This window comes from Chelonoidis abingdonii, chromosome 9 (assembly GCF_003597395.2).
Source record: "Chelonoidis abingdonii isolate Lonesome George chromosome 9, CheloAbing_2.0, whole genome shotgun sequence".
In the NCBI taxonomy this organism is placed as follows: domain Eukaryota; kingdom Metazoa; phylum Chordata; order Testudines; family Testudinidae; genus Chelonoidis; species Chelonoidis abingdonii.
Window position 1 is genome coordinate 1026903 of NC_133777.1, and position 21797 is coordinate 1048699.

A 21797-nucleotide genomic window follows, 5' to 3' on the forward strand; every position below is an offset into this window, starting at 1 on the left:
GTCTCTCTATCAGTGTTATAGAGGGCAAACAATTTATGAGTTTACTCTGCATAAGCTTTATGCAGGGTAAAAGGGATTTATTTGGGTTTAGACCCCACTGGAAGTTGGGCATCTGGGTGCTAAAGACAAGCACACTTCTGTGAGCTGTTTTCAGGTAAACCTGCAGCTTTGGGGCAGGTAATTCAGACTCTGGGTCTTTGCTGAAGTAGACAAAGAGTGTCTGGTTCGGCAAGACAGGGTGCTGAAGTCCTGAGCTGGCAGGGAAAACAGAGATAGAAGTAGTCTTGGCACATCAGTTGGCACACGTGTGACGGGTTTCTGTGATCCAACCCGTCACACGTATGGAGTTTATCCACTTCTGATGTGGGGAATATGGAATTTAGTTTGTTAGTTTACCCACTTTTTTTCCACCATTACACCGCTGTCATGAGGAAATGTGAACCTGCATCTCAGCATCCAGAGGATCCCAGAAGGAAGAGCAACCAAAGCTGGCAAAGTGGCTACATCATTGAGAGATCCTGAGCACAGCAAACCATCACCATTAAACCAGCACCAAGTGTGTGCTGAGTATTCTGGATGGATGACAGAAATGGGTTCCTAGTAGAAAATCAGGAATATTAGTTAAAGGGACATCATCATCATAAAAATCATACATTGTAAATAAACAGATTTTTTACCAGTGGTACTAATAAGACCTTAAATAAAAGTGAAATCATTTTGAAATCCAATCACTACTCCGTCTCCTTGTTTCCTTCTGGCATTTCTCATCTTGGACAACAACAATCAATTAAAATCAGTTTTAATTTGGTTTATAGTCCACTTCACTTCAGGTTCACTCAGTGCTGCAATGCTTGGGTTACAAACATTCTCCTGCTGTGTTTTTACAAAAACACTTTTGTTCACTGGATTTTTAGAAAGATATTGTGAAAACATGTCCTGATCTTAGGGATTGTAAGAGATTGTGTTTACAAAATGTAAATATTAGGTCAAACAAACTGAATGTTTATCTTTAAAAGAAGAGTTTTATCAAGTAGGCATTTTCTAATGATTACAGAGAAGTGTTCTCACCTATTAATGAGGCAGACAAATCCCCACCTACCCAAGCTGAGGAGCAGTTTGTGGTTTTGTTTGTGTTAAAAGGATTCAGCACAACTTTCATTGTCTAAAACATGATATCCCTAAAAATGGTGTGTGTTTTAAACCGGTTACTGTTCACGCACCTAGAGACTGTAGCAGGGGTATTGAACGGGTGAATAAACAAAAACCTAAATTCCAATAATATATCTTTGTAGCACTGAATCTATCATTTGATTTTAACAATGTTTACTTTCAATATAATCTATGAACAATTTTCATTAACCATTTTTCCTATTCTATTACTTCGATTTCTTACTGTCATAAGTCTTCATATTTACACAGAAATCACCAGTATCATGCGTGGGACAGGGTCTGGCAAGGCAAAGACCTGTCCTTCATATTCATAGTTAAAAGGGACACTATCAACTTAAAATTACATGTATGTGTTTTTTTTTAAACCTGCCACTATTGGATATAACTTCAGGACCTTCTTTATTTTTTCAGTTTACTTTGACCATTTGACAGCACTTTGTATATGGTTAGTTTAATTGTTTCCCTTTACAGTCAGTCATTATCTCCGGTTATTTTCACAGATGTTTCACAGAGCAGAGTGGAAAACTTTATTAAAAATAGAATTGCACAAAAACAAAAATTGGGAAGAGGACTAAGCCACAGGTGTGGAGCTGTAACTACACTGAAATTGTTTTTTAAAAAATATACTATATTTCAGGTGGATGGTTATACCTTTAATTAACCAAGAGAAAGAGTACAGATTCACCAGTTCCACTGGGAATCACTCTGTTTTAGCAAATATAAGTGGAGATGAGGTCTTGTAAAATAAATCTGCACTATCTTCTCACTTCATTGTGATTAAATATGCCAGGAAGCTCTTACTCCAGACCACTAACTGACTTTCAAGTTAGCTCCTCCAGGAACCTGGGGATGTCAAATCTGGCAGAACACTGTATGAAATCTCTGTCTGCAACACGTATTCTCATTTTAAATATGCTATTGCATGACTAATAAACAATCAAGGGCCACCATTTTTAAGATTACACAGGCAAAAATGTGTGTGTGTTTTACAGCTGCAGTTACCAGAAATGTGCATGCAACAACAGTAAATGACTATGCAGCCATGGATATAATCTAGTACCTTCTTGCATTCACAGGTCTAAAATCTGACTCTTGGCATCTTTTCGTATTGTTATCAGAGTGCTGGGTATTGGTTTCTTTCATTATATATGAACTTGCAAAATTAACATGAACATGGTGCATCCGATGAAGTGGGTTTTAGCCCATGAAAGCTTATGCCCAAATGAATGTGTTAGTCTCTAAGGTGCCACAAGGAATCCTTGTTCTTTTTGCTGATACAGACTAACACGGCTATCACTCTGAAACACGAACATTTACTAGCCCAGACAGAAAATCTATTCACATATCTTCTACCATGATCATTTATGATAATAAACAAATTATATTTTATTTATCCACCTAAACAAATTATTTGCCCTGCATTTGTAGCAACTAGAAATTTGCAAGGCTTATTCTATACATATTCTTCCATATTCAATAAAATCTCAATTTCAAAAATGTTCTGGAATCATAAACCGCCCCTAGCAGCTAATGAGATTTCTTGATGAGCATGGTTAATTTTAAGGTCCTGTCTACTCTGTAGAAATTACCGTGCTAGAGGAATAGATTGCAATACAGTAGTTCCCCATTGTGATTTAAGTAAACAGGGCCAAGCCATGTTGAACTTTACTAAGGCTGAAATACAGCTCAGGAATAGAGTTAAAACAGAATTCATTCCCAACTACACTACAAAACCAAAAATTTTAACCCATGTTTGGCACTACCATGCTACAATCTGGTGCTCCACTGCAGTCACTTTTGGTAGTATAAATGTGATTAAAGGGCAAACAGACCCCTAAAATGGCAACTCCTTATCCTTCCACCCCAAATAGTTGGAATAAGGTATCTGTTCAAGCAAAAGAGGCACCACCATTATCTGGTTTCAAGGAAGATTTCTCTCTTCTGAAGCCTTGTCACTACAAAAAGGAGTGAAAATATAACAATGTCATCTGCTTCTTTCAGATTGAGCATCTTGTCTTATAGCCAACTAAAATGTCACTGAGTTAAAGTTCCTATCCTGCACCTACACAAACAGCTGCAAAAAAAACAGGATCAATGTAAAAACTGTTTTTTTGTCCACCAGCTAAATGTAAGGACCACTTGATATTTTGGATATTTTATAGATTAGAGAGATAAAATAGTCAATTTCAATGTTAATCTGTTTTGTAAATCTCATTTCTCAGCTGCATTTAACCACTGATTACAGTACACCATAGTAGCACATGCAGTTATGCAACTACTCTGCAGCTCATTAAGGTATCTGCTTGTTGTGCTCGCAGGAGATTTACAGAGTATTCTTCAGCTGTATTTTTGACAGGAGGCTTTTGCTTATGGGATAAGCACCTTTCTGGTGAAGTAAGTGAAGAATACAATACAAAGGTAAAGTCAGATTCAAGGTCAGTGTGTTTGGTTGGCTTCTCAACTGGTTTTCCATACTAAATAAATGTAACCTGTTCTGTTCAAATTATTAGGACTGCCAGTGTGTAGTTAATATATATTGTTCTCCAGAGGAGTTTACAGTAATCAGAAGGCAATTATTTTGACAGGATTTTGGTCAGAATCTGACCAAGTCTTGGTCTTCACCATCAAACCTGCTTATTCTAGCTTCATTTGAACGCATTGTTTATACACAATTCTGCATTCCTTTTCTGACATTGGGGCAGGGGGTTCATTTGTGCAATTTGAGATTAAAAAACCCTTTTGTTCCCAAATAAAATATAAGGACATCTGGGAAAGTCTGAGAAACTCTTGAATGAGAAAGGAACTTCTAGGCTTAGCTCTCACAGTGGGAAGCAAGATTTTATGCAGTGATTAGCTCTTGTGCAGGGCTTTGCATTTCCAACTTGCTTTACAAATCCTGTTAGGAGTAGTTAAGGGTGCTTAGCATTTCACAGAATCAGACTCAAAATGCTCCAAATTAATATGAGATGCTACAATTAGTTAACATTTGTACAGCACTTCAAGGGTGCAATCCTGCAGGATGCTGACCACTCTGGCCCTGATCCAGCAAAACATTTAAACATGTGCTTAATTTTAGGCCCATGAGTCCTCACAAAGCTAATAGCACTATGCACATGTTGGAATGCTTTGCTAGTTAAGGCCAGAATGCTCAGCGCCCTGCAGGATCAAGTCCTAGAAATGGAAAACATGCATAGAGGGTAAGCACTATATACAACTTTTGCCTTCCACCTGCAGTAGTAACTATAGAAGTATCTTGTTCATTAAAGAGTTTTTCCTCTGGCTTTCCCAGATGCCCTTATGTTTTGCTGTTTGTGAATTAAAAGGTTTTGTTGCTGTTTACAATAATAGAACCAGAGGTTATTTATCCCCTTATAAGATGTGTTCATCATCTTTCAGGCCCCATATGGCTGGCTTTATGCCACTGACACAGACCCCTAAGCCTTCCACTGTTAAATGTCAAGATTTTCTGAAGTGTGCACTCATGAGATGTACAATATACAAAACATTCGCAGAGAAACCAAACTCAGCAGCAGTCTTGATAGTAAACCCAGCTGCACAAGCAGAATTACAGATATAGCTTCTGTAAAAAAAAACAAAACAAAAAAAAACAGACATAGAAAATGTATTGCTGAAAACTGCCTTTAGCACAACTCACCTGAAACTACTTCATACATGTTGAGACTCAATTTTAAAACACCATATGGGTGTTAGGTTTCAGAGAGGTAGCATGTTAGTCTGTATCCGGAGAAACAACAAGGAGTCCTTGTGGCACCTGTATTAACTTGTGGGGAGGGCCAGAATTAGTAAACTAAGGGCCAGTATGCAAGCTAAAACTTTTAAATAAGGAGAGGTCCAATCATTTGGAACATTTAAAATGTACGGACGGGTGCATTTTCCAGTGTAAATTACCACAGGAGCAATTATTATAGAGAGCAATGTAGGAAATGGAGTGGGGGCTGTCTGTTGTGTTAATTTAGATGGAATAAAGGTGGAATAAACAGCCCAAGGAGTTAAAGGTGTTAACATGACCCTGAAACATTCCAACATTAAACAGTTTTAAACAAGGTTTGGGGTTCGGTCAACAGAGACCTCGCTGCTTAGTACCCTGGCAAACACGTTAGGACATTCTTGCTAAATATTAGAAATGTATTGATTGAAACACATACATGGAAAAGAATCAAAACAAGGCAAAGAGCATTGAAACTGAAATTGAGTAATTATGTGAAACAAACAATTAAAGCCTATCAAAGTACCCAATATTCACTGTCTCCAAAAAGGGAAAGTCTCTTATTCAGTCAAGCAGACCTCGTTGGTGGGGAAGAAAGGATTATTTCTGTTGTTCATTTCTGCAACCGAAATGATAGTCACTTTGCTGCTTTAGATAAAACAGATAGACCCAGAAGGGAGAGAAGAGATAGGATAGTAAAGATGGACGTAATATGGCTTTTGTTGATGTTCTCCAGACACAAGGTGGCTGGTCAGTCATGGACAGATGCTTTGGGCTGGCAGACAAGCCATGACAGTTGGCAGTCTGGACCCTGACTCACCTCCTGGTCAGGGACATCAGCTTTACTATCCTATCTCTTCTCTCCCTTCTAGGATGAAGTAGGCAGAGTTACAGAGTTACAGGGATTGGAGATGTGGGAGGACAAACATTTGGTTAAGAAAATATCACATCCTTGGGTATTCCATGGCTTCAGAAGCATTCATTATGCTTATACATACTAGCTTCTCATCTAAAACTTTCCTCCCTTATACTAAGACTGAACTTAACTTTTAATATGCTTCCATTATAATGAGGATCCAGTTCAGAAACAAACCACAATGCACAATTTTTGCAATTACAGCTGGCTGCAATACAGAATACAGCAAACCTTCCTTTCCTTACTGTGATACAATAACCTCCACCCTGCTCTTTTGAAAGCAGAGCAGCACCTTGCATCATAGATCTTAAGCAAGGTTTAAACTCAGTTTCTTTCCGTCTGAATAATCAGCCAACAGCTGATTAGAAACGGAACAGGAATGTATGACGGAAGACCAGAACACCACATAAGAAGGCCTGATCCTGGCTAAATTGTGTTGCTTCACACACTCTGTATATTTCCATTGTGCTCTGATCTGCTTACAGACTCCCCAGGTAAGAGGCTTAGGGTGATGGTGATCAGGATGCACTGTGGTCTCTCCTCAGTTAAGATGTGGGGTGTTTTTTGAAGGAGGTATGGGCCAAGGCATCTCACTTTGAAAACAACTCTGGCTGCTGGACCATAAGGTGGATGGCAAGGAAATCATTAATGTCTGATAGATTGGGAAGAGGGGGCTTAGAACTGGAATAAGATGAGGATCTGAAATCTGTACATTCACCATCTTAATAAGGGACGTTGTCACAGTGCAATATAGAGGCTGTGTCTGAGTTTTGACCCCCAGGTATCAAGAATAATCTTGATTTGAACCCACATTATCAATCACTCAATATCCACTCAATCATGTCCATAATAATCAGACAGGTAAAATGTCCTTTGTTCATACATGGTAACCGATTCACTCAAATGTTCATAAAGGAAACAAATTGTAAATTTCAAGGAAAACAAAGCTTAACAAAAAACTACTTAACTAGAGATGCTGAAATATGCAATGAAAAACATCTGAGTTATAATAGAGGCTCCTTTCAGAAAAAATCCACATTTGTCTGTTTCCAGCCAAAATCAATAACCATAAATATTTATGATCAAGAGAAATTATCAACTAAACAAACTGATTTACAATCAATACCATTAATAAATCATTCTGCCTAGTACTTAAAGTATAAATTAGAACTCTTACATGTTGGATCAAATATTTAAATTGTGATAAACACCATCTCCATAGAAAACACCTGTCATTCCAGAGAAAACACCTGTCATTCCTTGCCTTTCCACTGCAGTGCGGCATTGGCCTGAAGGAGTCTGCCCTGAACCGGTTATGCATCTGGGTGGGGAATATTAGTTGGGATGGGAGTCACTTTGCTGACAAACATTCGCAGTCAGTGCTGCTGGCACATCTCTCCATAGAGAATGTTGTCATTCCACCAAACACAGCTGTGGCTCCTTGTAATTCCATGAGATATGGGTCTGTCTTGTGATTAATCTGTTTTGTTTCTTTAAAAGTTTTGTAGGAGTCCATTTGTTTTCTGTGACGGTCAAATGTGTGGGCATCCCCCCAACAGCAGCATAATTACCTCCCTCCCTTCAGTGTAACCACCAGAAGGCATTCCTCACCTCCCACGCTGTTACTACAGCTAGGTAGTTCCCATCTCCCACCATGGACCACTGGCAGTCTGCCTCCATCCCCAATTGCCACCTTCAGACACTGTCGTCAGACATTTTGGAGCATAAGCTTTCGTGGGTGAATACACACTTCATCAGATGCATGCATATTCACCCACGAAAGCTCATGCTCCAATACGTCTGTTAGTCTATAAGGTGCCACAGGACTCTTTGCTGCTTTTACAGATCCAGACTAACACGGCCACCCCTCGGGAAGGGGAGGGTGTGGGGTGCATTGGGGGGGTGGGGGGGGGGAAGGGGAGGGGTGTGGGGCTGTGAGGGGGCGGGGAGGGGAAGGGTGTGTGGGGGTGATTGGGGTGTGAGGGGGGGGTGAGGGGAATGGGGAGGGGTTGTGGCTGTGAGGGGGCGGGAGGTTGGGAGTGAGGGAGGAGGGAGGGGAATGGTTGGGTGGTGTGGGGGTGGGGAGGGAGGGGAGGGGCTGTGGGTGGTGTGAGGGGCGGGGAGGGGTGGGGTGAGGGAGGGGAAGGGGAAGGAGTGTGGGGTGAGTTGGGGGTGGGGGGGGGAAGGGTGGGAGGAGGGTGTGGGGCGTGGGGGGGGGGAGGGGAGGCGTGTGGGGGTGATTGGGGGTGTGAGGGGCGGGCGTGAGGTGGGAAGGGGAGGGGGGTGGGGGCTGTGGGGGGCGGGGGAAGGGGTTGGGGTGAGGGGAGGGAGAGGGAGGAGGGTGGGTGATTGGGGTTGGGGGTGGTGGGGGAGGGGAGGGTGTGGGGCTGTGACGGGGCGGGGGGAAGGGAGGGGGGGGGTGATTGGGGTGTGAGGGGCGGGTGAGGGAAGGGGGGGGTGGGCGTGAGGGGCGGGGGAGGGGGTTTGGGGTGAGGGAGGGGGAAGGGGAGGGGTTGTGGGATGATTGGGGGTGTGGGGAGGTGGGGGAAGGGAGGGTGTGGGGTGGGGGGCGGGGGTGAGGGGGAAGGGGAGGGGTGTGGGGCTGTGAGGGCGGGGAGGGGGTTGGGGTGAGGAGGGGGAGGGGAGGGTGGGGGTGAATTGGGGTTGGGAGGTGGGGAAGGGGAGGGGTGGGGACTGTGGGGCGGGGGAGGGGAAGGGGAGGGTTGTGTGGGCCTGGGAGGGGGCGGGGGGGGGTGGGGTGAGGGAGGGGGAAGGGGAGGGGTGGGGTGTATTGGGGGTGGGGGGTGGGGAAGGAGGGTGTGGGGTGTGAGGGGGCGGGGTGAGGGGAAGGGGAGGGTGTGGGGCTGTGAGGGCGGGGGGAGGTTGGGTGGGGGAGGGGGAAGGGAGGGGTGTGGTGGGTTGATGGGGGGCGGGGGGGGGGGAGGGGAAGGAAGGGGGGGTGTGGTGTGAGGGGCGGGGGAGGGGTTGGGTGAGGGGAGGAAGGGGAGAGTGTGGGGTGATTGGGAGTGTGGGGGGTGGGGAAGGGGGGAGTGTGGGGTGTGGGGGGCGGGGGAAGGGGAGGGTGTGGGGTGTGGGGGGCGGGGGGAAGGGAGGGGTGTTGGGGGTGATTGGGGTGTGAGGGGGCGGGGTGAGGGGAGGGAGGAGTTGGGGCTGTGGGGGGCGGGGAGGGGGTTGGGGTGAGGGGAGGGGTGTGGGGTGATTGGGGCTGTGGAGGGCGGGGAGGCTCGCGCCCGATCCGCTCCCCGCGCCGCGCCGCTCCCGCTCCCGCTGTGCCGCGCACTGGAGGAGGAAGCGCCCCGCCAGCAGCCGCGAGACCCCAGGTAAGCGGCGGGGCGCGGGGCGGGGCGCGGGCCCCAAGCGCGAGTGGGGGCGCCGGGTTCGCGCTAGCCGGCTCGGTGACCGCAGAGGCAGCGCTGCCGCGCCGCCTGCCCTCGGGTTCCCTCGCGCTGCAGCTCGCGGCGCTGGCGGGCGGCTTCTGCCGCGGCTGTGGAGGGCGGGAGGCTCGCGCCCCCAATCCGCTCCCGCGCGCCGCGCCGCTCCCGCTCCCCGCTCGTGGCCGCGCACTGGAGGAGAGGGCGCCCCGCCAGCAGCCGCGAGAGCCCAGGTAATGCGCGCGGGGCGCCCGGGGCGGGGCGCGGGGCCCCAAGCGCGAGTGGGGGCGCGCGGGTATCGAAGCTAAGACCGGCTCGGTGACCGCAGGTCAGAGAGCAAGCTACCAATAACATTTCCTAATGCTAAACACTGGCAGAGAGAAGTCCTAGATGTCTGAACATCAGCTCCCGCTGCCTGCGGTGCTGGGCCCCGAGCCCCGCGGCCGGGAGCGAGCTCGGGGTCCCCCATCCCAGCCGCTCCGCTCCCGGGGATCGTCCCAGCGGGCGGCTCCTGCCTCCGAACGGCTGGGTTGAAAGTAGCCAAGAGTGTTTGCCACCAGCTGCCCCCAGCAGGTCTGAGGAGCGGGCAATGGCCGGCTCCCAACAGCCTCGGGCAAGAAGTGCTGGCCGAATCCCCAAATCACAAATTCCTGCACGATTGTTTTATCCACTCTGAGAAAATTTGCAAAGATGAAATTCGCAGAATGAATGATTGTTCCTTACAAGTCACTCACTCCTCAGCTGCAGAGCTCACCTTCGGGAGAGCTCTGAGATAAGCAGGAGATTGAGCCCGGATTGACATGAGCTGTCAGCACTGGGTTCCCTTGAACCAGGACTGGAGAGAGTTTGCTTCTGTAAACAGGACAAAACTGTTAGCACCATTACAGGACGCGTGGCTTGGAGGCAATAGCCACCTTGCAGTTTGTATTTCATACACACTGGAATTTTAGGTGTTTTTTTCTGGCCAGGTCTGTCAGGCATGAATGATAGAGGATGTTCTCCATATTGGGTTTTCTGGTAAAATGTGCAACAAGCTGAACTCCAACAGACTGACATAGCCTGGTGTTTCATTGAGTCAAACAAGGCAATGTCTCCTTGACAGCTGGTACCCTGGGTCTTCCTGTGGTGGTCCACTCCTGCAGATACAAGAAGCAATGGGCTTAAACTGCAGCAAGGGAGATTTAGGTTGGACATTAGGAGAAAGTTCCTGACAGGGTGGTTGGACACTGGAATAAATTGCCTAGGGAGGTTGTGGAATCTCCATCTCTGGAGATATTTAAGAGAAGGTTCGATAAATGTCTATCAGGGATGGTCTAGACAGTATTTGGTCCTGCCATGAGGGCAGGGGACTGGACTCAATGACCTCTCGAGGTCCCTTCCAGTCCTAGAGTCTATGAATCTATGAATATTGAGGCCACTCCTGCAGTGCATAGGCAGGCAATACTGGCACTGAAGTCTTTTCCCTAACTTCTCTGTATTCAGTAGGTGAAGTCTATGATTTTGTGCTTTTACCACACTGAGTGATAGTAGTAGATGTTACCCTGTCTCCAGCCCACATCTGACAGCCGAATGCATACTCATCAAAATCCATTCTGCACAGAAATGTTACCCTGTGCATCTTACATGCTGAAGGGACAGAGAAGTGATCAGAACTTGTTTTCCTCTCTATTTGCATAGGGATTTGTGACACTTCATCAAGCCGGACGCAATCTTGTAGTCGTTACACGTTCAAAACATTTGTAGCTTCTCTCATCTCCTCCCTTTGTCTATTGTGAATTTGGGAAATATGGAAGAATGTTCCATGGCTCACATTAAAATGCATTCGACAGCATTTCTGAACGAATGAAGAGGGGCTGGAACGTTTATGGGACAAGTAGATTCTGGGCCAAAAACCTTCACCCTGGGCCAACTTCAGGCGAATGGCTGCCCAGCCCACCGTCGCTCACACTTCACTGTTCTGCCTGTAGAATAGAGCTGTCCTGCTTTCTCTCTAACAAGAGTTGCAGCTCCTGTTAGTAGTGTCTGTTGCCAACCACAAGCATTCAAAAATCATATCTCAGGCCCCTAGGTCAATGAGATTTAAAAATCGTGAGGTTTTTAAAAAGAACGCAGTTGTGGTTCTTTTTATTTACCTCCAGGGGGCACATTTTCAAGATTTTCTCCCCAGAAATGGGGGCCAGAAACTCGCTAAAGAAAGCAGAGATTCCCAGGTGATAACCTAATTCCAGCAGCTGAGTCTTTAAGAAAAACACCAGCTATGCTGAGAGGTGGCAACACTAAGAGGGTGTTCTGGGGTGACAAAAGACAATTCAGTGTTCGGTGCTGTTAATCTGGCACCTTTCATGAGCACTAAAATTCACTTAATAAAAACAGCAACACCCTATTACCTGTATTGACACACAAGGCTGCATTAAAGAATAAGTGACAGTTATAAAATAGATATTTTCCATTATGGGTTGGAGTTTGTGCAGTGCCAGAGAAGCGGGCACAGAATTTCCATAAGTTTTAATGGGTTGCTTTGTGGTTAAAATTGTGCAGTATGCTTAAAATTCACTCCCTGATATTGACTATCAATAGCCAAGAATATATTTTACTTGTTATTCCTAAAACACATACTGAGGGGGCCAATCAGAGACCTTTGGGGATTTAAATGGTTGGTTTTAGATTGTAAGAATAGGAAATAGGTATTTCATTCTTTTAATTCATTTTTCATTTGGTGTGTTTGTGATGTCACAGAAACCTGTGATTCCTTTCTTACAACACAGGAAATGGATTTGCACTTGAGCCCATGACTTCAGTAAAGGCTTTAAGCTCCATATTTTGCAGAATCGAACATTCTGAGCAGATAGCTTCGTGTAACATGAGGCAGGGAGAAGGAGGCCCTTATTGGAATGACAGGATGTATGAGATCTGTTCAGGAGCAAAGCAGGTGTGACTTCTCTAAACACTAGGCAGCTGTCTAATGATCAAGCATGAGTGAGGATTTGTATGCGTATCTTGCTTAATTAAGATGAAAAACTTATTAGCTCCATGTATAAATGAGGGCAGAGTAGGGGTATAGCATACAGAAAGGAAACATCAAAATTCTAGGGCAAGGAATTAGTCCTAAAATTGATTGGTATCACTAGAAGAAACTCTCAGTATGGAAGATTTCCACAAGCCATGATGAAAAACCTATCTATATAAGAGGAATACATTTTAAAAAGCCATACAAAAGGCATGAGGTAGATATCATTAAACTGGCAATAGAAAACCCTCAATTTATGCAAACATTCTGGAAATACTAATGCAAAATACAAGTTTTCAGTACTTTACATAAATCAATAAACCCCTAACTCTGGTGTTCACGACATCCTTAATATGTCCCTAATGGATTTTATTTTATTATAAGACAAATGAATTTCACAGGAAGAATCAAAGTTCAGGATCTCAGTGGACTAGTTTGAACAAATAAGATGTGTGTTTTGTTTTTGCCTCTGTCAGCAAATGATTTGCTTCACTAACATAACAAGAAAGAATCACTTATTTTACCTCCTTCTGTAATATGTATATGTCAATGTTTTTGGAATGGAAAACTTGGCACTCGGGCATGGTGCTTTTTAGTGTTTGATCTGCTGATGGGGACTTGAGGTCTTTCAATTCTTTTACACTTTGGCAACACTTGTACGGGCTGTCATGCCAGTAGAATATACTGAATGTGTGTATAGTGCAGTAGGTATAATGTTTCCTATTTAATTTGTATTAACCTCTGGGGTTTTTATATTTAAATCTCTGTGACTAAAGGAATGAAGTTAGAGTTTTGGTTTTCCATATACATCAGTGGCCATATCCTTTGTTCCAGGTGTCCCATCCGTCCCCAAACGGCTGTCACTTGGATTTTTCATCAGAGGACTGTCCGCCTTGGGGATGTATGATGTGTTACCTGATATATCCCTGATATAGTGTTACGGTAAAGCACTGAGAAATCCAAACTTGTGAGGGAACTGCAGGTTAGAGCTCTGGTTGCTCTAGTTACAAGTCTTCTCTTCACACTAGCACGTGTCTGTTGATATGTATGATACACAGATGTAATTCTCAACATCTTCCTCCTCACCAAAAGCTCACAAAGAATGTGGCTCCTTGGCTTGTTCTAAGTGATTGAAAGGCCACTGACTCTTACAGGAGAAACACAGGATTTGTATGTCAAGGAAGGACATTTCCAAGTTGAAGAAGAAAGGTCAAGGCGCTCCCCGCTCTCTGAGTGGAGTTAAGCATGCTTAGAGCACACCTACTGGATGGGCCCCGCAGGCAAGAGAGGCAGGGGAATTCCTGTGTTGTCCTAGTTTGAATATTATGCGTTGGGACTTAGGCAAGAGACAGGCATCCAAAAGCCTGCTTGAGGTAGCAGTGTGCAGGCCCACAGGCCAAAACTTAGGTGCCTAGGGAACGTTTATGGCAAAAATGTAGGTGCCGTGACGCCTATGGGGTTAGATGGCAGCTGAGTGGGGGGTTGTGGATTGCAGTGGTGCTTAAATCTCGGCGTTAGGTGCCTAAGTCCTTATGTATTTCTGGCTCTAAAAGTACTGTAATTTTTCATATTGAAATAGACTGTTGTTTTAAAAATGTGATCCTTTTTAAAAGTCTTCTAATGACATGTAACACACACAGCCCATTCCCCGTTAGCATTAAGCTTTGTGTCTAGGAGAACAGACCCTACTACAGGGAGGTTGGATCTCATTCAGAATTAGCCAAGATATACACAATAATGGAAGCAAAACCTTTACTGATCAAGTTACACATCACACGGGTTCAGTAAATGTTTTTCCTATCTGATAAGAGTATGTACACTACTAGTTCCTTCTTTGTTACACTGCCTGTTCATCTGCAAAGTGGTACTGAAATAAAAGGGTTTCTACCCCTAGTTGCAACAGTTAAATCAAAACAGAGTAAAATCCTTTCTGTAGGAAAACAAGGCTACGGGTGATTTCTAGCTACATTTTGTCTTTGGTTCAGGCAGTGAAAAAGGTGGCATGTGATCAGATGAAGATTGGAGAGGAATTATTGTTGTACATTTCAGCAAGGAAACTAACAGGAGATATTCTGGGCCTGTCCTAGTACCGGAATCGTGTTAGCAGCTGGTTATTAAACAGAGTCATTACCAACAGACTTTTTGTGTAGCCTCCCTAATCAGCGTGGACTGGGACTTTTTAAAAATGAGAACTCTGCTAGCCAAACCCTATTACAGACTAATAGGTAGTCTACAGCATGATTTTATAACATGGAGTCTGATCCTATGGGCATTATCAGGCACAGGGGTGTCCCCTTGGACTTCAACAGGAGCAGGACTGGATTTATGGGTCTCAGGGTATGGTGGGAGTAGCCTCTCCATAATGCTGAGGCAAACCATTCTGGGACCATACACACAGATAGGGCCTCCATGAGTGTGAAGTGCATATGGCTCCTTTCGTGCTACAGAAGCCCAGCATCCAGAACTGATTTTCAGGGTCAGTTATTGAACGTTATTTCAGATCACACATTTATGGTAGCAGATGCCAGCAAGAGCCAAACTTTAACTGTGTCCGGACAATGCTGGAGGTATCATTTGGTGTAGACAACTGCTCCATTGCTGACTGAAGGTGTCCATTAAAGTTTGCAAAGTGCTTTGAGATCCTCAGATAACTATAAGAGGGCAGAGTATTATTACAGTACATTGTTGAAGAAAAATGAAACTAATTTCTTATTTATGTATTAGAGAAGAATCCTTACAACCCCGGGGCAAAGTGAAGATCAGCAGAAGAGGAGGAGATAGGCATCTGGTAGACACTTTACCCAACAGTGCCCAAATCAGGGGCGGGGAAGGTAAAACAGTAAAACAAGAAGCTTCTGGAAGCAGCAATAGGGCATCATAAAGTTTCCCACATGGCTGCAGCTATTGCTGCGTGCTGCAATTTTGCAAACAGTGCAATCTAAGGGAAGCAGCAGGGACAAATACATGCAGTACCCCATGTTCATTTGCTACTGCAGTATCCTGACTGTGTGGAGTTCTGTCTGGCTCCTGCCACCTTCAGGTTCTCAACCCTACCCTCCATTTGGATGTAGGCCAGGGGAGGGGAAGAGTATTGTGCTGCTATGTTCCCTGATTCAGGGTGGGATAAGGTGGGGTTAGTACATTTATCTGTGCAGTAGTGGTGGGTGGGTGGGTGCCAGTTTCTCACTTATCACCTATGTGCTTTGCACTACATGGTACATCCCAGCTAAGGGGAGAGCCGGGCAGCCTGAGGGGTTCCCAGAGAAGCCGTTGACGTACCCCTTTAGAAAACATGAGCCACTTGAACTCCTCCGACATTCAGTTCAAGTGAGCACAAGGAGCTGTCTCAAGGACTGCAGGCGTGACTGCAGACCTGTAGCAAGCTACCCTGGCCCGACCCAGCTGCAGAAATAAGGAAAGAGTAAGATTTCATCTTAGAAAAAAAGCTTGTAGAAATTAAGGTAAGGAAATGTGTTAAAGTTGTTGGAAAGGTTAAAAACAAATGTAAGGTTACTTTCCTTCTGGAAAAGTGACCATTTGCGTGTGTTAAAGTGCAACTTTTCTTTTTCTCAACCAGCTTTGCCCTTGGAAAGCCATGCTTACTCTGGCCACAGGGAGGGAGCTTGGCTTTTGGTCTCCTGCCACATTAGAAAATCCCTTCAAAATGGTGTTTGTTAACCAGTCTATTGTGCTGCCAGCATTGGGCAGAACATTGTTCAAATGTGTTGGTTTTTTGGTTTTTTTTAGAGCCCCGAGGTGGGGGAGGGAATATCTTTTATTGGACCAACTTCTGATGGTGAGAGAGACAAGCTTTCAGGTCACATGGAGCTTTTCTTCAGGGCTGGGAAAGGTTCTTTTAAATCAATTTATGGTCAGTTTGCTAACCTAGCAGCCAGTTTAGAGTTCAGTCCTGTAAGATGCTGACCACTTTAGCCCTGATCCAGCAAAGCTTTTAGATGCATGCTTAATTTTAAATCTTTGAGCAGGGTCATTGAAATCAGTGTGCACAGGGTAAAAAGCCTGTTTGCCTCCTGTGGGATTTGGTTCTTAGAATGAGAGTCCCCACTACTATGTTATAAAGTGATAAAGCGAAGGCAGGTTATATTAAACTCATGCAGGTAAAGACTGACTCCCTCTGCACTGGGGATAAAACTTTTTATGAACAGTTTTAAACACTGTTCAAAACCAGTTTGGGCTGATCTTCTTTTCTGGTCAACATGGGCAGGGTTAAGTATTTCACAATCATGCTTCAAAAGCTCCTGTAGACCAGTGTTTAGCCCTAGTGCACATAAACCCCATCATCGCGAATGGGTTGTAAAATGGGATTCAGACTGATTTGACTATAGAAAGATCTGCAGACTATATTCCTGTATAAAGTCTCTTGAAATAACAGCTGTTATGATTATTTTGTTTTGGATATTTACCTGGCAAGGATTTAACCTCCCTTGTAAATAGTTTTTAAAAATGATTTGGATAAACAGTAATCTCCAGTAGCCTGTTCTACACAGCATTTATTGGTGGGGGTAGAGAGGAGATTTCCCCACCCTTGTATTACTCTACCTGTTCCGCTCCATTGGTGGGTGCTTTAGGGTATGTCTACACTGAAACTGGACGATGTACTTTCCTGCTCAAGTGGACATGCCAGCTTGATCAGCGTTGGTGCAGCCATGCTAAAATAGCTGTGTCATCTTGGCGGTGCAAGCCGCTACCCTGTGATCCCTTCTGAGATGGTAGGTGTGTACTTGGCCAGCCAGCCCTCCTGCTGCTACACTTCTCTTGATGGCTACTCAAGCTGGGAATTATGACTTCCTCCTCAACAGGGCAGAGCCCTTTTACCACCATGCCATCCAACTCAGCTCAGAGCAGGTCTTGATGATAGGAGGTAAAAATTCCTCTGCTTTGCCTCCAGTAGCTGTCCCACCATTTCTGTCACCAGCAGAGGTGCACCAGTGGTTCTGCAAAGATGGGTAGATTTCCTCAAAATTGTTATTGAAGTCACAGCAGATGTGGGCAGAGCCTAACTCTAGGCTGGAGCCAATACAGGGCACTTCCCCTAATGTCCAGAACCAGGGCATGTCTCCTCAGATGGATTTAGAAATGTCAATTGTGCTAAAATCTTTAAAGGGCCATGGTCAAGATTAGTCCTAATTAAAAATCCTCTATTAATAATGTCTTAAATTACGAATATAGAATTCTCATTTCATTTTCACCTTTTATGCTGTTTGTTTTTTCTCTTCACGGATGGTCCAACCCTGCAAAAGTTTACTCACATGAATAATTCTCTCTCAGGCAAGCACGTCATTTGACATCAGTGGGATGTCTCGTGTGAATAGGAGTTGTAAGATAGCATCCTTAGATTGAGCAATAAAACAAACCTGGTCAGATTAGCTGGTTTTGTTTATATTAGTAGTTATTTTTCTGCTTCTTGTGGGGTTGTAGCCAGTGTAATATAATGGAAATGAATCCCAAAGAAAATTTTAATTGAATATTTAGAAAATAATGAAAAACATTAGGGTAAGTAAACAAACAATTAGATGTGTTTGAACTGCTTGACATGGTTTTAAATGATAGGAAAACATTATAAAATAAGTCATCTGAATCTAGGGTATGATGGCTAATTCTGTAAAACAACTAGTTGCAAGAGAATACAAAAGGGTGCTGAAAGTGCTGGAAATATGGGCTACAAAGTCACTTTTCAAAGGGCCATTTGTTAGATGGATAAATACAAATACATTCAAGATAATGTGTGTGTAATGACTGCTGCAAAATTGTGAACAAAGAAATATAAGTGAACACTTTAGGGGTTTTAATCTGAAAAAGATAAGGATTCAATGGTGTACATATGCTGCATTATAACTGATTGTAATTTTGTAAATGAAAAGGTTTAAATATTCAGAAGACTATAGAAACATTGTGGTTTATTCTAAAGAGAATACATTTGTTATGAAACTTCTGGGGAGCATTTGCTTGAAGAGAAACAAGAGGAAACCCTTCAATCCTGGAGGTAAGTTTAAAACATAGGCTTTATGGTACTGTAATATTAGAGTTTATGCATGTGTTATGAATTATGAATGGTGGCTGTCTGGGCAGTAAAGTGAAAGGCTAATTAATGAACAGTGATTTTCCTGAATGTATCTGCAATTTCAGATTACTCAGAACATTTTTGAAAAGCAGCTGTAGTTCAGAAGTCTGTGCCGTGATCCTGGCTGACTAGGATGATCGGCAATGAGGAACCTGCTGTTCACCCAAGTCACTGGTTCTCTGACAGTTCCCAGTCAGATGTTGACCTAACTTTCACAATGGAAAGAAAATATCTTAGTGTCTCGCCAATCTCATGTTGTTAATAGAAAGAACAAGGTGAGAACAAGTTCAGGCACTGAGTGAACAACAAAACCACGAAACCAAAGATGCGAGGGAGGAGGAACATTTGAATATAGTTTGGCCAAGCCATGGGCATCTAGATCAAACTATTAGCCACCTGATTGGGTAAATGACTCTGTGAAACCCTGAAAACGTTCCCACTTGTTGTGCAAAGCTTTCTGGTTTATATAAACTGTAATTTGCTTCCCTAATTTGAAAATGTTGTTATTCCCATATCCTGCAGAGCTGTGAACATGTTATCCATGTGATGGGCAATCACTGTGTGTCCAGCAGAAATGAGGTAGCTCACATTCTAGTCGAAGTGAGCTAACAAGGGGTTGAGTTGTAATTTGATCTGTTCTTAAAGCCCTCTTTACCATTTATTTTCAGAGTTCAGAGCATTATTCCTTTCTGGATGGAACTGTCTGAATCCTGGGTCTTAGTTCAGTGTGTCTGATTGCACCCTCCCAGGAAATACCCACAGGAGGGGTTTGGGAGAAGAAACTCTATTGTGTGTCTTCCCAAGGTTTTCACTTGAGGAGTGTGTGTCGGGAATGGGGAGAGATTTGTCCCCACATGGACCCAACACCAAAGCACAAGGTTTAGCCCCCATCGCCCCAGATCTGCTCTCTGCACAGAGACTACTCCACACTAACTCCTGTTGTTGTTTCTGGTGGCATAGCTCTGCTGGAGTTGTGCTGACAGGACTCCAACCAGCTTCTTCCACTGAGACCTGAAAGAGGAAAGTTCCCTCGCACAAAGAGGACTAGCTAAAATGTTCGGTTTAGGCTGCAATAACTTTATGGTAGCCTCACTGCTGGTTTGATGGGCTATAGTGGGAGGAGGGTTAGAGGAAGGGCTGTGGATACATTTTAACCACGGCAGCAAGAGAAGTGAAAATATCTGGCCAGGAATGTACAAGTTACTTGAACAGGGAGAAAGCATTGAAAGGAATCCATGCCCCCTCTTACAGTAACAGTTATCTCAGTGAGCTGTTCCAAATAGGTGGCCAGCAGAATGCATTTCCCATCAGTGCACACACACACGAGAAAGTAGCAGAGTTGCCATGTGCGTTTTTCTTTTTTAAAGCTTCTGGGGATAATTAGGAGAAAACTTGCACAGCTTTGCCCTTTTTCAAAATGGTTGCCACTCTATTGTTCTTAATGAGGTGAAGCCACAAAACTGTCCTCAATTAAAATAGCCTTTGCAGGCAGCAATGAGGCTGCCCTTAGCAAAGATGGATGCTACCTCTCATGGTTTCCAATTGGACTAATGCCAGATTGGGCTTAATAAAAACAGCCCCTCCTTTGCGCTGTCAGGAGGCAGCGAGAGGCAGTGGGACAAGGAGGGACAGTGGGAGAAGCAGGTCATGGGGAGGTAGGGGGGTGCTGCAAAGGGCACATGAAGGGGGCCAGCACAATCTAGTAGAGTAAGGAGGGTGGCTGTAGGAAAGAGGAGTGGGGCACCAGGGAAGACTGAAGGGGGCAGAGGAACCCGTAGGGTTAGGATTCAGTAAGGTGCAGCAAGGAATAGGGGGCAAAGAAGAATTCAAAGGGTGGGAGGCTGAGGGGGACAGGTGGGAGTTGGGAGACTGGTGGGGCACAGAGGAGAATGTGAGTGGGGCAGAGATCAGGAGGGAGAAAGGACAGTGAGTGTGGGGAAAGGAGTAGGGGAATCTCCCATCAAGCAGTCAGGAGGCAGGACAATTGTGTGTATGTTCATTTCAGGGTAACGTTTGAATCTCAAAATTATCAGACACAATTGAGATCAGGCAGCTTCCCCATAAAGCCAAGCCCCTCAGTAAATGAGCCATTGGTACACAGATCTGCGTGAGCTCAGGATGCCCTTCAGTGGTGGATTTTTAGAACTGAAACAAGACCAGACTCTGCACCTCTCAATTTCAAATTCTTATTTGGTCAATGAGAAGAGTGAATAAACAGCGGATCGAAAGCAGATCCCAGGGCATCCAGCTAGTCTGGTCTATCAAGTATGGGTTGGATGAATGAACTATAAGGTGGACAGAAAGCCAGCTAGATTGCTGGGCTCAACAGCTCAATGTCTATAGTTGGCAGCCGTTATCAAGCAGAGTGCCCCAGGAGTCGGTCCTGGGGCTGGTTTTGTTCAACATCTTCATTAATGATCTGGAGGATGGGATGGATTGCACCGCACCCTCAGCAAGTTCGCAGGTGACACTAAGTTGGGGGGAGAGGTAGATACAGTGGAGGGTAGAGATAGGGTCCAGAGTGACCTAGACAAATTGGAGGATTGGGCCAAAAGAAATCTGATGAGGTTCAACAAGGACAAGTGCAGAGTCCTGCACTTAGGACGGAAGAATCCCATGCACTGCTCCAGGCTGGGGACTGACTGGCTAAGTGGCAGTTCTGCAGAAAAGGACCTGGGGATACGGTGGATGAGAAGCTGGATATGAGTCTGCAGTGTGCCCTTGTTGCCAAGAGTTCCACTCTGAGAGCACGTGGAGGATAATAACGAGTGTTTGGAAGACTGCAGAGCGGACATTTGGTGCCCAAGCGCCCTGCAGATTAGCAGCTCTCAATGAACTCACTGATACCCAAATGGTAATCAGCAGCCTTGGGAATTTCCAGGGCATACTGGCTTGTTGCTGACAGGAGAAACAGTGACAATGCCCGCTTTCTACATTGGTACACAGACACACTAGCATGTTCCATACTGGGACACTGGTACAAATAAGACGCATGAAGAAGAGTAATAAAGGTCCTGTGCTTATGTTGTCTCAAATCATCCCAAAATGGATCCTCCAACCAGTAACCCGCAGGTGCATTTTCAGTGGACTCAGTCTGCTACAGCTGGAAGAAGGAAGTGAGAAATGGCTACGGGTCTAAATCCTGCAGCTGTGAAGAGCCACATAGTCTCACTCATTTGGCGGGAACATGGAGCAAGTGTTGATATTAACTAATCCATAACCACCCTGCAGCCCCATGGACAGTCCAGCTCTTTTGTCCTTAGGAGTCAATTCTATTGATTGACGTGGATATTACACATAATTATAATATTACAACTAATATTTGCCGCAAATTCCTTTTGCAATGCTTCTGTTCAGAAATTAAATTGATTCTTTCAGTTACCCAGACTTATACCAGCTAAGCTCAAGGTGTTCACTTCTCATATGCCAATCTATACAATGGAATTAAAAGTGGAAGCACTATCAGATTCACCTAGTAGGGTTTCTAATTGGTTGTGGAGCTG

General features: G+C 44.6%; 1 protein-coding gene across 1 annotated transcript in view; it reads left to right on the plus strand.

Annotated features, from left to right (window-relative positions):
- The first annotated feature begins 15564 nt into the window (after nt 1–15564).
- Nucleotides 15565–21797, plus strand: part of SCNN1B (sodium channel epithelial 1 subunit beta) — a 40545-nt gene continuing 34312 nt past the window's right edge. The window contains exon 1 of the mRNA XM_032766204.2: nt 15565–15673. The gene's annotated coding sequence lies outside the window, so the exon portion shown is untranslated. The remainder of the gene's footprint in view (nt 15674–21797) is intronic.